At 32.0% G+C, this 16,961-nt stretch overlaps 1 protein-coding gene across 2 annotated transcripts in view; it reads right to left on the bottom strand.

The window, feature by feature from the left end:
• The window catches only part of LOC132756055 (fibroblast growth factor receptor 1-like), a 152,217-nt gene that overhangs the window by 109,656 nt on the left and 25,600 nt on the right, over nucleotides 1-16,961 (bottom strand). The window lies entirely within an intron of this gene.

The raw sequence follows: 16,961 nt of genomic DNA, 5'->3' as shown, positions 1-16,961 counted from the left end.
CAACATTTGAACAAAATAAGATCAAAACCGTTTAAAGAAAACAAAACCTGTTTTATCACATGTTAAGAATAATTGTATCATATGAATCAAATGTGAATGATTACTTACTTATTCGCAACCTTTTGTGTACTAGTTTCTTTCAAAGTTTAAATTTAAGTCTTCTTTCTTTTTTTTTCTTTTTTTTTTGGTATTTTTGAGTTTCATTATCATTATGTTTAAATAATTGTTCTATGATTAAGGGAGAGTCTCTGAGTACTGAGTATACCTTTAAATGTTACAAATTATATTCATTATACATTGCAAATATATGTATGCCTAGAAAAAACAACAACACATTTTGTATTACTTGTTTTAATTCTCGTATAATAAAATCAATGTAAATTTAGTGCCAAACGAATATTTAATGACCCTTAGAATATGTCTATAGATAATATATTTAACGACAAACTAAGCAAAATGCATAATTTTATTTTCTGTAGAAAAGGCAAACATATATTTTATAAAATAAAAGCATTTAAGATGCTTATCACATACAGAAGAAAGTGTGGATTGAGAAATAATTTTTGATAAAGATAGCAATATGTAATCAAAGTGGTAATTTGACTTACATATAAAAAGTAAAGCACTTTAACTACAGTGGGAGTTGTCACAACGCAAAAAAAATTTAAGATGCCAACATGACACGAAAAACAGCTTCACAAAAGAAATAAAAAAATATTTGCAATAATAAAGCTGGCAATTAAAAATAAAAACGTTCAGATAGATGTGTACTGAACAATTAACAACATATACACCAGATGAAAAGTACATCCTCAAAACTACGGCGCTTTCATTAATTGAATAAGTTTAAGTTTGGAAATATTGAAGAAAGAAACTTGAAATTATAATTATAGCGGATTTAATTTTAAATAACCTTCATAATTTATTCCCTATTTTTAAAAAATTCAGTAAGCTTGATTTATGTTACTATCATCGAAAACCTTTATTTTTAATTTCATAAACAAAAATACACACTCTTCATTGTTCCTTTATGTCTTGTTAATTGTCGTCAGTGGTAAGTATTTTCTTCCTTTTAAATCCCGTATCAGCCTTCTGTTCAATCATTTTATCATTTCTCATATTAATTTGTTAATTGTAACAGTTATAAGCATGCGCGTTCCTTCATTTCTGCGACTTTTTTCATCTCTCGCTTTTGGTTCTGTGCTTTATGACTGTCATGCTAGTGTCCCTGGATTGTATCGGGGGCTGTGCTCTGTAAACGTCGCCTTACCTACATTTTGTAGTTTATCTTTGTTCTTTTTCTCCTTTTTTCCGGCCTTAGGCCGGTCTGTTTTCAGTTTGACTTCCTGGAAAATTTACAGGGAAGAACTGAATATACAAAGAGTTTTCATTGGTCATTTTGAAATTAAAATATCAAATCTGGGAATCTTATTAGCAATTCTAAAATAACAAGAGCGATCAGTGATCACATGTGTCGCCTCATGATGGCCAATTTCATGTTGGGACAAGTTTTGTGACAGACATACAGACAGACGGACAGTGCACAACTAGGCTTGGTACTGATCATTCCTGTAAAAGTTGGATAAAATTGCACCAGTAGTTTATGAGGAGTAGTCCGGACAAGCTTTGGTGTATCTGGCAACACACAGAAAAAACACCTTTTTATCAAAGGGCCATAACTTAAGCAAAAATCATTCAACCGGAAAACCCCTGCAATATGCGCAAGGACTTGAGCTACAGATCAATCCTGTAAAGTTTCATTGAAATTGCATTAGTGGTATAAGAGAAGTAGTCAGGACAAACTTTAAAAACAAAAATTATTAAAGGGCCATAACTCTGACAAAAATCATTGAACCGGAAAATGCTGACAATATGCACAACTAGACTTGGTACTGATCTTTCCTGTAAAGTTTGGATGAAATTGCTCTAGTAGTTTATGAGGAGTAGTCCGGACAAGTTTTGTGACGGACGGACGGACAGACGGACAGACAGACAGACGACGGAGAAGTGATCCCTATATGTTGCCCTTACTCCGTAGAGGCGACACAAAAATGTAAAGGCTAGTTCTGGTCATTCTAAGATAGTTCTAGACTAAAATGTAACGGATAGTTCTTGCCATTATGAAATAAAATGTAAAGGATAGTTCTAAAATAAAATGTACATGATAGTTCTTTAACTTTCTAGTTACATTGCTCAGATATTTAAGTTAACAATAATTCTTGCATTCATATCTCATTACATTTTCTAGTGAACAGTTCATTCTTCGTAAGAAATAATTGAGATTATTTTATTGCAATATCTGAGTTTTAAATGTTGTCCAAATAACGAGAATAATATCAAAACTTATCAGGTACCCTTATTTTATGATGTTCAATGTCTAATATATTACATGATTTTGATGTGTTCAATTTATGTAATGTTTATGATGATTATATAGTTTTGCATATCAATCATGAATTTAAAGAAATAATTGCCTTACAGTCTGCGTCGATGTTGGTGTTAGAATATGGGCTCACTTACCACAGGTTTGTTTAGAAACACATACATCGTAAAGTAGTTCATGACCTTACAAGAAATTATTATGTCATTGTAATGCAAGCTATGTTAAAACATTTCTAAAGATACTTCTTGTTTCAGATTGATATAAAGATCATCATAATATTCAAAACGAGATAAGTACAGTAGTCTATGAAATTTTGGTTGCTCAATTAATGTATTTATATATAATGGATAGTGTATACATCTATGACATAACAATCTTTGGCAAATGATATGTTCTAGAACATTACGTACCTTTTGATGAACAATGTTTATGTCAGATCATTTGGCCCCTTTTAAAACATTAACAATCAGTTACAATCTCGTACGTTTATTATACAGAAATTTGTCATTTAATCATTTAATAATGACATTAAAAGAAAAATAAACTAAATTACATGCGTTATTCATAGCTTTGTTCGCTATCAGTCATTTATAGTATGTATACCAGAAAAAAACGTTTTGAGTTCGATGACATATAGCATTAACTGTAATGTTTTAAGGGTAAGCAATTCTGTTCAATGATGTCTATAAATTGATTTTAAAATCAGGAAATAGTATGATTTATAATGTTAGAAATGCACAAAGATTGTTTCTAGTACATCTGAATTTCAAAGGTTAACATACAATAAAAATAATCACATTATTAGTCTTGTGGCTGCTTTATTTCACTGATCTAGGGTGAAAATGATAAAAGATTAAATTATTGTAGAACAATTTTATAATATTATGTCTACTATACCCTTTCTTCACGGAAATTTTACATTAATTCTAAAGGCATTGCTTCGTAAGTTACTTTATCACTTCCGTAAATATAATTGATACAAGTAACAACAAGTAGTTAAACATGTTTGTTTAATTCATATCAATAAAATAAATACATTAACCTATTTCTCGCGTTACTAAAATAAACTCGAGTAGAATACTTTGAACACGTTTTTATGTTGATAGCTTGTTATGTTTGCTGGCATGAAATAAAACTGATTCGTTTATAAGACATAGGAATTTCATTATCACGAATTAATCACTTTAACCTATTTCTACACTTTGACTGATGCTATGCTCTGTAGTATGCTAGTGTCACACTTAACTAGTTCAAAAAAGTTCGAAACACGTCCTTATAAGTCCTGTAAGGACATGTCTTGTTAAAACGTGTAACTGTGATCTGAAGTTATCTACAATACGACCCCAATAAGTTCCTATAAACTAACTATATGTGATTATTCCCACGTCTGAAGTAGCCTTTATTAGTACCACTTATAGGTGGAGCTTTGATTATTTCCACCTATGTGTGAAGCCTTGATTATTCCCACCTATATGTTGCGCCTTGATTATTCCCACCTACATGTTGCGCCTTGATATGTTGCCCCTCTGTGTTCCTCAGATGTATGGCTTTGTCGTTCCATTTTGTTTTGGTGACACTTTTGTGTCCCTTGTTGTTTTCTCGCCTACGGTTAGAATCTTACACTTTGCCTCTAATTTTTATTTCTTTTATTTACCCCCCCCCCTTGCCCGGGTCTCATGTCCCCTTTCCAAGTGCCATTTGACTTAATTGGCCTATGATTCAATATTTTAATTGTTTTCTTTGATTTACTTATTAGTTACTAATTATTTCTTCCTATGTATGATTTTTATGATTAACCTTCCCGTGCTCTGTCGTGTTTTTGTTTCAGGTCCTCCTGGGCTCCTTACCATTGCCTCTTGTTGATGGATCGTGTGTGGGGTTTGCGTTCATTGAGCGCCGCCTTTCCTAGTTGATATTGTTTATCATATTTCTTTAATATTCGCATATATTAGTGGAGCCTTGATTATTTGAAAAGTGTTATTTTCATTTATTTTTTATTTTTGTGCCCTAGTAAAATTTCAACAAAACGTTTTCACTGTCCAGTTTCTTGAGCAATCTTTTGCTTGGCAATTAATACAATAACACTAATTTAGAATTGTGCATGGAAGTCAAATTTTGTTAGCATTTTGATACTTTCATGAAGAATTATCAAAGTATCAAGCATCTAACATGTCTTAAACAATTATTTAAACATCAGAAACTCTTGTTTTCTCCTTCTAAAGGAGGACAAAATTAAATTGTTGTAAAACAACAAAGTATATCTATAATAACATGAAAATTCTTTGATGTAACTATCGTTTTCGATTTTCTTGTTGTTCTTAAGTCAACTAGGGAAATCATGGATAAGATAACTTCTGATTAAGATAAAATCAAGATGTAATACAGCCATCTCGGCGACATAGTGACATTACGTAGTGGTGTTATTTTCGAATATAAAAATGTTAAGTAAATGGTCTCTTAACATAATTTGTTTTGCAATCTATTGAATAATTTAAAAGTATTACATTTTGAATACTTTGCTATTATTTTATTTTAGGTAAGATATACATAATTGTGACATTACGTTGTTGTGTTATTTTCGGGTATAACAAAGTTAAGTAAATGGTCTCCTAACACCATTTGTCTTGCAATCTACTGGTATTGAATAATTAAAAGGTCTTACATATTAAATACTTTGCTATTATTTTAGGTTACATTTTAATAAATAATATGTCCTCTATTTTGCTCTTAAACTATCACCAAAATGATTTCGGGCACTTAAATGTTGTAACTATTAATTTAAAAAAGCTTTCAACTGATTTCACTCAAGTTTTACTTACACTCACATCCACCGCACACTTTGTAAGCAACCTAAACGTGATTTGTTTTAATATGTAAATATTCTTGAATTGAAAAAATGTTAGACAGCAAATTAAAACGGTTTACTATACATGTTGTGCTTTTGTCATTTAAAATTAAATGACATTTTCACAATATTGTGTTGGGTATTTAGTAAACCTCTAATTTACAATGTATTGAATATATGCAAATTTTGTATCGGAAGATTAGAATCAAAAGCCTCTATTTATTCAGTCATCGTCCACATCCCGTATGCAGTCCGTTTAGATAAATTAAAAAATACTCCAATCATATCGTTTCAATCAATTAGAGACTGCTTGTAGTCAGTTTTAATCCGTTGTATTGGTCGTTCAACTCAATTTTACTACGTTAAATTCCTTTCGAACTACATGTACTTTGTAATACGACCACATCATTTGCAGGCGGTTGACTATGGTCTTAATACGTCCAAAGTGCATACAAATCTTCACTTAAATCGTTTTCCTATAAAAAAAAACTCACGTTTCAGTCAGTCATTTTATTTCGACCATTCAAACTGTTCACATCACATGATGATGCCCAACAGCTACTTTAATGGAAAGTTCTCCGTCTTCAACGTCTGCTATTTTCCTTCATTAATCATCTCAATGTATCTTTGCTCTGTCTTCACCGAAATATGCATAAATCAAATATAAAGCATGTTTATAGCTGCTATATCCTTACATCTATGAAAACATTTACTACTGAGAAAACGGCCCTTATTTATATTGATTGCACTGCAAATGTAACAGACACTGTAAGAACTGCTTAAAACGCAATAAACATACTCAAAACGTGTACAACCTACCTACTCAACATCTATTTTGAATGTTTAGATCGGACATGTTGCAAACGTGATATGAACGTGTGATATTGATTTATTATATTAAGCTTGAAATGTAACGTACAAAGATTGTAATGCGCTCAAGTTACGTCTGTCAGTGCAAGAAGTGAATGAGCTACAAACATGAACATTGGTGAAAAGTTGTATTGCAAACTGAAGCGTGTCCGCATCAATATTTTGCGCATCCCAGGTATGAATTGCTAACGTTCGTTTTAAGTACTAATTACCTATAGGTGGTACTAATTACAGAACAGGATGACCATGTAGGATCAATGTGTTTCATCAATATTGCCGTTTAAACCCGTTATTGTTTGTCCGTAATTAAATCGTAACAGTTGCAAGTCCGTTTCACAATATGAGCACGTTTGGCTACTTCAAAACCAATTTACGCGGTTTCCAAGTGTTTTCCAGTCCAGAATACTTTGTCTAAAACATTGTTTTTAATCATCATATTGACGCTTATGTTTCTGTAGTACAGACAGATACAGTATTGTTTTAAATAAACGTACAGATATCAATTTAAAGTTGACGTTTTCTACGGCTGCAATATGTTAACCTTAACTAAAACATTTCCATTTGGGTAACGTATTATAATATTAGAAACTTGAGTTCAAGATATGATTGTTTGTTATATGTGTTTAAACTAAATGGTTAATAAAATAATTTCAATGTAATGACTTTTCATTCGTTTGCGTAAGTAAATTGATATATTATAAGATTTTTATCATATGGTAAATTCACAGTAAATTTTACTTGTTTCAAATGGTGAAATTCTGTCGGATTGAAAATTTACAGGTTTGTTCTTTAAAATGCATTGAAATCATGAGAACCGCTAAAAATGCGACATATTTGACTTTGTTTATACAATCTAATAGTTTTATGAGCCAATGATCTTCATCTCAAATTTAAAGTAAATTTACTAATACCATTATTGATATATACTGCAGGGAGCGATAGAGAGGGGGGCATTTCATCTGAAGATTATGTTCTTGATATTCAGAAACAAATGTAAACATGTACCAGAATCCATAGGAACAGTTCGGCGGATCTGAGAATGTAGGCATTTATAGTATTATAGAACGTCAATGTAGACTGACACCCAACTATATCGCACTTTAATCAAAATCATACGTTAAGACATATGAAATGGAAAATGAAATAGAAAAATTGCACTCTTTATCGTCATCATCACTGCTAAGGTCGCACAAAGGAGAGCAGGAAAAACCTATTGTTGCAATCCAGATCCTGAACTCAGTTTCTTATGCCACATCTCTGTTGGCAGTATTAAAAAGTAAGATGGTTTTTCTTCCGATTCCCTATGATTTACCAAATGAAAAAATCAGTTTCATGTTAACTGATTCAAAAGCAATGTCAATGATGACGACTCAAGAATGTTTTGATAACTTATTCATGGAAAAGTTAATGCCTTACATGAAGCTAGTAACAAAACATAAAATAGAAATCGAGACAATGGTTGTGGCTGAATTTGAAGGTCTTTTTGAGAAAGGATTTGAGATGTTTGACATGGGATGTGCAAATGACTTACTATATTTGATGTACACCCCTGGTTCGACCGGACGACCAAAAGGTGTTAAAGTAAAAGAATCTGGAGTAATCAATCTTGCATATGCACAGATTAAATGCTTAAACATTTCTCCTAAAGATGTTGTAGCGCAATTTGCATCCATCAGATTCGATGCATCGATATCTGAAATATTTCTTCTCTTCTGTCAGGCGCAGCTCTAGCAATACTTTCCTTATCTGAAAAGCTTGGGAAAGGATTTTGGAGGCAGTTGACAAGTTGAAAGTTTCTGTTAAAAGCCTTCCTCCTTCGGCTTTGAATGTGTATTCACCAGAAGACTTTCCTACATTGAGGAAGGTTATAGCTGCGGGTGAAGTTTGCACACTTAACATTGCAATGAAATAAACAGCATCTAAAGGTAAGCGATTCTTTAATGCTTATGGTCCGACTAAAACGACGGTATGTACAACAATGTACGAATACTTTCCAAACAAAGTACATAAAAAAGTGGACAATGAACTTTCAAACGACATACATCAAGGACTTCCAATAGGTAAAGCCATTGATGGGGTTAATGTGTTTGTTTTGGGTAAGGACTTGCAGTCAATTCCACCACCTGTTACCGGAGAAATATACATAGGAGGTAAATGCCTCTCACATTGGTAGATTGGTCATACTAAAGACCTCAATAAGAAACGGTTTGTGCACATGCGTATAGGTAATAAACCAAAGCTTCTTTTCAAAACTGGGGACCATGCATTTCAAGATATCGATGGAAACATTACATTTGTTGGAAGGACTGTTGGAAGGACCAAGTAAAGATTCGAGGATATCGTATTGATCTGGGTGGAAAAGAGAACATACTAACAACATTCCGATGTTGAAATGACTGCTGTTGTTGCCCATAGATGTTCATTAACAGGAGAATTATCAGCAGTGGCATTCGTTGCACCCAAGTGTATCAATCTTTACAAGCTTCGAGAATACTTATGTGGAAAAATGCCTCAGTATATGATACCAACTTACATAAAGAGAGTAGAGGAACATGAGTTTCCGAGGACATTTAATGGCAAAATTGATCGTAAGGGACTTGAGGAAGACGAAAGCATAAATAACCACGACCAAACATTTGAAAACAGTAGCTTGAACGAGAGACAACGAACGGTGGCAATGCTGTGTTGTCGTGTTTCAAATACGACGAATCCTTCGTGCAATCATTAAACCGGCAAAGCTTATTCCGTGAAGTGGGGGGTCATTCCTTACATTTAGTTCTTCTCCATAGATTGATCGAAAATGAAATAAAACTTGTTTACTGAAATTCAGTCTATAGATACATTAGAGGAGTTTGCAGACATGCTACAACCGAAGAGTGATATTGTAAAATAACATGAGCAAGATTATTTGCAAAATAGAAATAGATTAAAAGAAATTATTTTAAAAGATTCTGAACTCGATACCAGCTTATTAAAAAAAAGGAGTGCGCTCTGTCAAAGGTCTACACTACAATACATGTTTACATTCATATAAAAGTCAACAAAAGATTCTACTTTCTGGCGCGACCGGTTTTCTTGAAGCCTTTCTATTGTCAGAAATCCTTGACCAATCTAGCTTTCATATATCTTGTTTTGTCAGAGAAACAACTGAGACGATATGCATTGATCGCATTATTGTCAATATGAAAAGGTATGGCCTCTGGAAGTCCAAAAATATTTCCTGTATAACAGTTGTTGTTTCAGATATAACACAGAAAAATCTTGGTATTTTGTCTGATATTTATGAGCATCTTTCTACTACTATTGACATTGTGTTCATGAATGCGGCCAAGGTAGATTTTAGCGCCTCATACGATGATCATAGAAGAACAAATGTTGAAGGTACAAAAGAAATAATTAAATTTGCATGTACAGGTAAAAAAAAATATTTATTTGCAACTTCATCACTGGGCATTTTTCTTTTTTCCGTTGGCAGGAACAATAAATAAATGTAAAAGAAACGTTTGTAAAGAAACTGAGTTCATTGACGATCCATCTATAAGGTGGCTACAACCAGAGTAAATGGGCAAGCGATCGTCTGGAGGTGCAATATTTAGACCAGGCCGAATATCCGGACGAAGTACAGATGCGGTTTGCAAAGACAATGATATTACTGCATCGATCTTAATTGTAATGAAAAAGATGGGTTCATTTCCCGATATGTCATTTCCCTACGACATAGCACCAGTCGACTATTTTACCCAAGCTATGATCGAAGTACTGCAAATTAGATTGTGGAACGTATAAAAAGGTTTATCATATTTTCAACAAAGAAACAATACGGTTTTGTGATCTGTTTATAAGCATGTGTCTGAAGGGATTATCTCTAGCTGACTGGCGAATTGAACTTCAGCAAATAGACAGAAATAATAAGGAACTTTTACCGCTGACACCGTTCTTTTTATGTACATATTGAGGCCGAGCACCTAATTGGCCAAGTTTTGACACATGTAACCTAGACAATGCTATTTCTGAGCGTACTAAAAAACTTTTGCGCCCAACCGCAGAGCTTTTAGAAACATACAGACGTTTCTATGATGTATAAAGGCTAGTTTGACCCGCTTGTTCGGAAGAAAATAACTGTACAATTTACCGGTATAAAGAATGGTATTTTAACAACTAGATTTAATAGTCTCTGCTAAGTGAATACACAAAGAATAGGCTTCGGTAATTTTAGATGATTCAATTGCTTTATTAAATGTTCAATAGTTTTACTAAATTGAGCATTTATAGCATTGAATTAGATTGTATCAGACAATCTACTGATACTGTATATATTTTAACATGTTGTTGTAAAACATTATGAATATATCTTACTGTTTTACTTGTTTTCTTTGTTCATAAATTCGTAACTTCTTGTCTAACTTTACAAAGCCTCCCTTAAACTGACTTGATGGAACCAAATCTTAAATTGTAATTTATTTATATTGCACATATAAAATTCTCAAAGGATCAAATTGTTCCAGATTTTGCAAAACAATATCTCTATTCTGATACATAAATATGGATTCACCGTCCAGTGTTTAAAATTCATTGGAGTCCCTAGTGAAAAAGAATATTGATTCTTATTAAATATTGTTATGTTAAACATAGATGCTCTTAATAGAGATATTTAAAGCTCTGTTGAATGAAGCTGCAACATATCGAATTGATTAAAATCCGTATAATCGCTTTCTATAATTCATCTTTGTTAAATGTCGCCAAATAACACACTTCTGCCAATGCCAATTGATGCACTCGCTGTGCATAATGATGGTTATAAATATTTCTAGTGGAAAAATTTCATTAAAAATGTTTATATAACATTGTCCATAGTGTTATTGTTGTTTTTCGTTAAACAACATCAGATCAGATCAATGTCAATCTTTGCTTATGTATCATATGTACTTGTATATGGAATAGTTGTTAAAAAAATGCTTTTTTTCTCGACAATATACATGTAATTTCACCTCATATATTAACCTTTTACAGCTATAACGTAATATTTAAAACTTATTCGAGATGGTAACACATTTTAGCCTCCGTACATTCCATATTCGTTTCCCATTTTACATTTGACATTAATACATATACATGGCAATATACAGAAAGCATTTGATCGAGGACAAGGATGAATTTTGGACATTTAAAATATGTTTGCTGTAGTTGTTGTCGTCGTTTTTTGTTGTTGTTTTTTTGTTGTTGCTGTTTTTTTGTTGTTTTGTTGTTGTTGTTGTTGTTGTTGTTGTTTTTCAATTTGACATATTTAAATGTATGTCGTGCTCAAAGTACATGTATCCTCTCAAAGCAATGATAGAATGTATAAGATTATTTTAATGCTATTCCAATTCAATATGTAATTTTTTAACAAGAAATTAGAATTACATTTTTAGATCCAAATACATCTGAAATTGTAAGAAAATTGTATCGATTCGCCTTTTATGCTGACTGTTTTTCAAGGAAAGACCAACATGAGGAAAATGCAAGCCATAGGTTTGAAATTGAAACGTAACCTGTATTCAAAGTATAATTGAAGAAAGGGGGAAAATTAAGAACATCAACAAGTTATTGTTAATATGTATTTATTTATTTTTATTCTTTATTTATTCACTCATTTATTTTCAGGGGATAATGTGTTTTATGTTGTTGTTTGTTATTGTTGTCGTCGGTTTTACAGGGGAAAAAAATATTTGTTTTAAACATGTCATAATTTCAAAATTATGTCACGACAATCTGACGGGGTATTTCAATGTTCTTGACTAAATACCTCTTAAGGGAAAAGAAATTATGATATTGAAATTTTATGTCACATCACATGTTCTTTCCTTGCAAATCAGTTTAAAAAACAACATAAAGCTGTCTTTGAAACCGACATTGTTCCAGATTTATTTCTTTTATTTAGGAATCATTTTTAGTAAAGTATCAGAAGTGACACTAATCAAGAAGAAAACTATGTATTAAGCGATTTATCTAGAAGTTCTTGCTGTAAAGCAGATTATGGTAAAAAGTTCATTGTTTCAGATTTTGTAAGATAAACTATCATTGAATGAGACTTTACGCTATTCGTTTTCATTTTATTACTCAAAACTAAATATTTTAAGATGTGGAAATAAATACATTCATACACAATAATAGGGATATGTAATCGCGGGGAATGAAGTGAAATACGAAAGCCAGTAGTGGCAAAATTAGAGTTTTTATATTCAATGCTTTTTAAAAAAAGAACACAATCCATGAGAGAATTCCGATTGCCACTAAGAACACTTTAATTATCTTGAATTGTTAAGAATAAAATGATTATACAACGAAGAGCTTTTATGTATAATGATTGCATAGTAATTTAAGTGTCTGCTCTGCAACAGGGTCGGTTGTTCGAGCCCTACTCAAGTTAAAATCATGTTTCCTAATATGACGTCAGTACTGGAAAGTTCCAGAAAGAAGACTCGAAGTTGTTAATAAAAGTTGTAAAAACTTGTTTCACAATCAAAGTGTATTCTAGTACTCACACCGACATTGTAAAAGGCAAATAGCCACTTAACAGCATTTCTGGCGGAAGACTGCCTTAGATGTCACTCAGTCATATTTCATGGTGCGAGAAGACATCCTAGAAGAAATATCAACTTCCATAAATTAGCTGGATAACTTCCTTACATCAGAAACTAAATCTATTGTTCGATTCGAACCTTCACCGTTCAGCGTACGGTAACCTGTAACCTATGAAAATATCTTAGTTACACTATAGACATGGAATAACAATGATTATATTTTTTTAAAAAACGCATATCAAGACAGTCGCTGATGCTCTAAAAAATTTAAAATCTTCTCCCCTTGTTTCAATGAAATTTTTATAAGGCCATTTTTTAGCTGAGTCAGGACATCTTTATAAAAGCCGTTTTTACAACACATTTCTTGGAAAAATACAATTGAAAATAAATTCTGGCAAAGTTTCTTTGAGGCAGTCTTTTTCTTTATATACAACTTTAAGCCTGTAAATTGTTAAATCAATAACTTGTATTACAAAAATAAGTAAAACAAGCATTTCAAAACAGTTTCTTGTGTCGTCTACTCTACTTAAGTGTTTTATTTCTCCTGTAAAATGAACTTATTGCAATCGAAAAAAAAATCTAAATTTCTTTTTATAAGGAAAATGATTGGTATTCACCAGTACATGGTGACGTGACGTAGGAAACTTATTTCCTGAAATCAATTGAAATTTAATATTACTTATTAGCACTTGTATGCAACGACAAATGGACAAGATTAGAACTTCATTATTGTGAAAGGCAAATTTAGACGAAGTACTTACGAGTTAGTAATCCTTTGTGCTTATTATCACATTATTATCTTTACATTATGTGCCAACAAATATAGAATACCATGCTTTTTATCAGGAAAGTCTCACAAAAAAAGAACGGTGAGGCTCTGCCGAGCCCTTCATTTTTTCGTGCCGAGCCTGATAAATTTTATAAATCAGACACTTGTTTGGTCTTGTATTTATCATGTTGTCAATTTTAAAGTGAGGTTTTCATTTTTTGTCTTTAAACTCCAGATGCCAAAAAAATTATCAAGAACCTGTAGTTCATGTCTCGCGCAGTAATATGCCAAAGGTTATTTCTTTGAGAAATAGTCCAAAATGTTTAAGTCAAATGTAAGATATAATTAAATTTTCAAACAATCCATTTGATTCAAAGTTTATCAGTACAATGCTTGCAAATAAGTAAGAGGTATATATTTATATATTCCATCCTCTTCATTATATTTTAATATGTATTGATGAGGTGTCTGATAAAGCTGAGACTGACTGATAAAGGTTAAGTTATAAGGCTTGCACTTTTATCAAGAGATATCAATGTAATAACATGATAAAAGTGATGATACACAAGCTAAACATTCATCTTGATATAAATAAGTACAAGTATTTCTGTACTCTATGTTTTGTTTTGCTCTTACAGTTACTGAAATTGAAACCTTAGCAGACATATGCCTCACAATTCAATTCTTTTCCTTTTTTCAATGGCAAATTGTTATGTATCTTCAATTGTCACATATTATAAATGTACCTTCTCTCATGCAGACGGTCTGCAAATAGATATTTATCTGTGTGTTTTATGTCGATATGCACAGACAGTGATACGCTCGTACTGATTCTTACTTTACTAAAGCCATACAAATCTTGCCTCCTGCAAATTTATCTAGACAGACACGACCGTATGCTAAACTTTCACTGGACAAGAGAGAGGAAAGAAATAAAAAAGTGATTGCCGTTACTAGTCGTCTTATTTTCATATTACTCGCCGTTTTACTCGTCGTATATTACTCGTCTTTATTTTTCATTTTTCTCTACATTATTATTTTTAAGGTAGAACGCGACACTTTGCGAACCTACGAGTAGCGTCTTGAAAATTGGCATGCAAAAAGTTGATCATATTTCTGATTGGATTCCGTTAATTTTATTTCAAAAGTTTCAGCCAATTTTTTTCAACACGAAGACAAAGTTGACCATCAAAGCCCGTTTTTTAACATGACGTCGTTGCGTATCCTTGGCAACTTTTATCGATATCACAACGTCATAGGCGGACAAATATCTTAAATCCTACAGCATTCGACGGAAATTATTTTTTCCTCTAAGCTGATATAAAATTTAGCGTTTTACGCCGAAAAATGTTTGAAAAATGGAAAGAATACTGTCAATTTTGAGTAAAATTTGACTTTAAGTTTAGCCGCATTTTTCGGCTTTAAAGGGGCTTTTTTAAATATTCCTGAAATATTTTTTTTCTTTAAACGTCTTTTAATTTGTATACTCAGTCAAAATAACTAAAATAATTAGGAGGTCGCCGACTCAAATTATTCGGTACACGTGATTTTTTTTGTTTCACTCCGTAAATAAGATTACACACTAATTAAGTAATTGCGGTTAAGTAATAGAAAAAAAACAAATATAAGTCTATTCTGTCATACCCTTTCTTCTTCATTTACACCATGAGTAGCCGTTCAAATTTGTGCATCAATAAATGGTTGTACAATAACAACAACTTTTTTTACAGAAATGACCTTATAACATATAACATGAACGCGTCATTTTATCTTGTCCGAAAATGATGGTTTTGCATTTTGGAAGAATATTATTGGTGAAAAATATCTTGCAACAACCAAGACAGGGGTAACTAGTATCGTTTGGCGTTTATTGAAAACGTTCTTTGATCTTGACATAATGTAAACATATTACGTAAAACATAATAACGGTAAATATGAAGAAAAAATATTAGATAAATAAAAGTGTTATTGCAAAATGGCAACCTTCGTAATAAATATCTAATTTCTTAAATTTTATCATAGGTCTTTTGAATATTTTACCGATAACGCACTGTGAACATGTGTTTTCCCATTCAGATCAGTTCTTGACCGTATGGTCTACGGGCTATATCTGAAGCGATCGCACGTAGTTAATAGTAAAGGCGTCTTGGCAGTCCTTTGGCGTATATGAGGGGCCCGAAATGACCAAAGAAAATCCTATTTTTATGCCTTTTATCCCTGTGTAATTCACGGGATGTCAAGCTGGAATTAGTGTGAGAAATTGTGAATAGTTTAAAACATACATTACAAGTTAAACATCTCAAATGTGATCGTTCATGTATCAGAATTTGCAATTCTACTAAAATCTCATGTTTGAAAAGTATAAATTTTATGTATTATGTATATTGTTCTGGAAACAAACTAGAATATCAATTTTGCAAATACCGCTGTAAATACGTCTAACACACATAGTTTGAAAGTTAAGTTCAATATTATAAAAGAGGGAGAGAAAGAGACAGCAATGTTCCAGGAATGAAGCCCATTAAACCATCCTGTCACACAGTCACCACAATGACAATACATAAGGGGGAATAAAATTATATTCATAAAGTTCATATGTTTATGTTGTATGTAGTAATATATCACACAAAGGGGATTTCTATCACTCAGTATGTTATACTTATATTCCATTATAATCCTCTCAAGATTGTGTGTAAAAGGTGTCTAATTCTTTATTGCCTGCTACGGTATTTGACGTTGTAGGAAAATTTTTCAAGCACTGGTGAATGCATTGTTTGATTTGTGTTATGCCATGTAAAGTCAACATTTATACTGCAAGTTAAGTCTCTCTGAAGATACAAAACAAGATGTTATAGTAGCATTTAATAATAACACTTCCAGATACCTTGATTACTTTTTTATTTAGATAGTTCTTATTTTGATCAAATAGTGTCTGATATATATCCTTATGAACAACAACTTAATAAATCGAACTCTTGACATTTAAGTAAATCGTTTTTGGATCTTCATATTACTGTCAACAACAATTCTATTCACACAAAAATATATGAAAAAGAGATGACTTTAATTTTTGTATAATTAAATATCCACATTTAGATGGAGTCGAGGCCAAGGGAATATGTTTTTCAGTTAATTAGATTCGCTAGAGCTTGTAGCAACGTAAAGGATTTTAACAAAATTTTACAATCGTAATTTTGGTTTTTTTTTCAAAATTAAATAATGATTTGAAAACACTTCTGCAACAAGGGATTAGCCACCCTTTTATTGGCGATGTGATTTACAAACTTAGTAAGATTTTAGGTCATTTTTCTGCTGTTTTTTATCAAATCATTTAACGTTTTATTGAAAGATGTTTTGACCCTATTGTATGAAGACATACTGCATGCTTAGTGTTCAAACCTTTTACAGTTGGACATTACGTTTTCCTCTTTTGATTACATCTGACGGACCATGTATGGTACTCTATGGTAGACAGTTCTTAAAGCCCTTTGGAACTGAATTGTCTTAATGTTTGTCTTCTGTCTTGGTTCG

This window comes from Ruditapes philippinarum, unplaced genomic scaffold, assembly GCF_026571515.1.
Source record: "Ruditapes philippinarum isolate M1 unplaced genomic scaffold, ASM2657151v2 ctg149_1_1_1_1, whole genome shotgun sequence".
Taxonomy (NCBI): domain Eukaryota; kingdom Metazoa; phylum Mollusca; class Bivalvia; order Venerida; family Veneridae; genus Ruditapes; species Ruditapes philippinarum.
The sequence above is the reverse complement of the archived record's forward strand: the minus strand, read 5'-3'. Positions and strand labels throughout refer to the sequence as shown.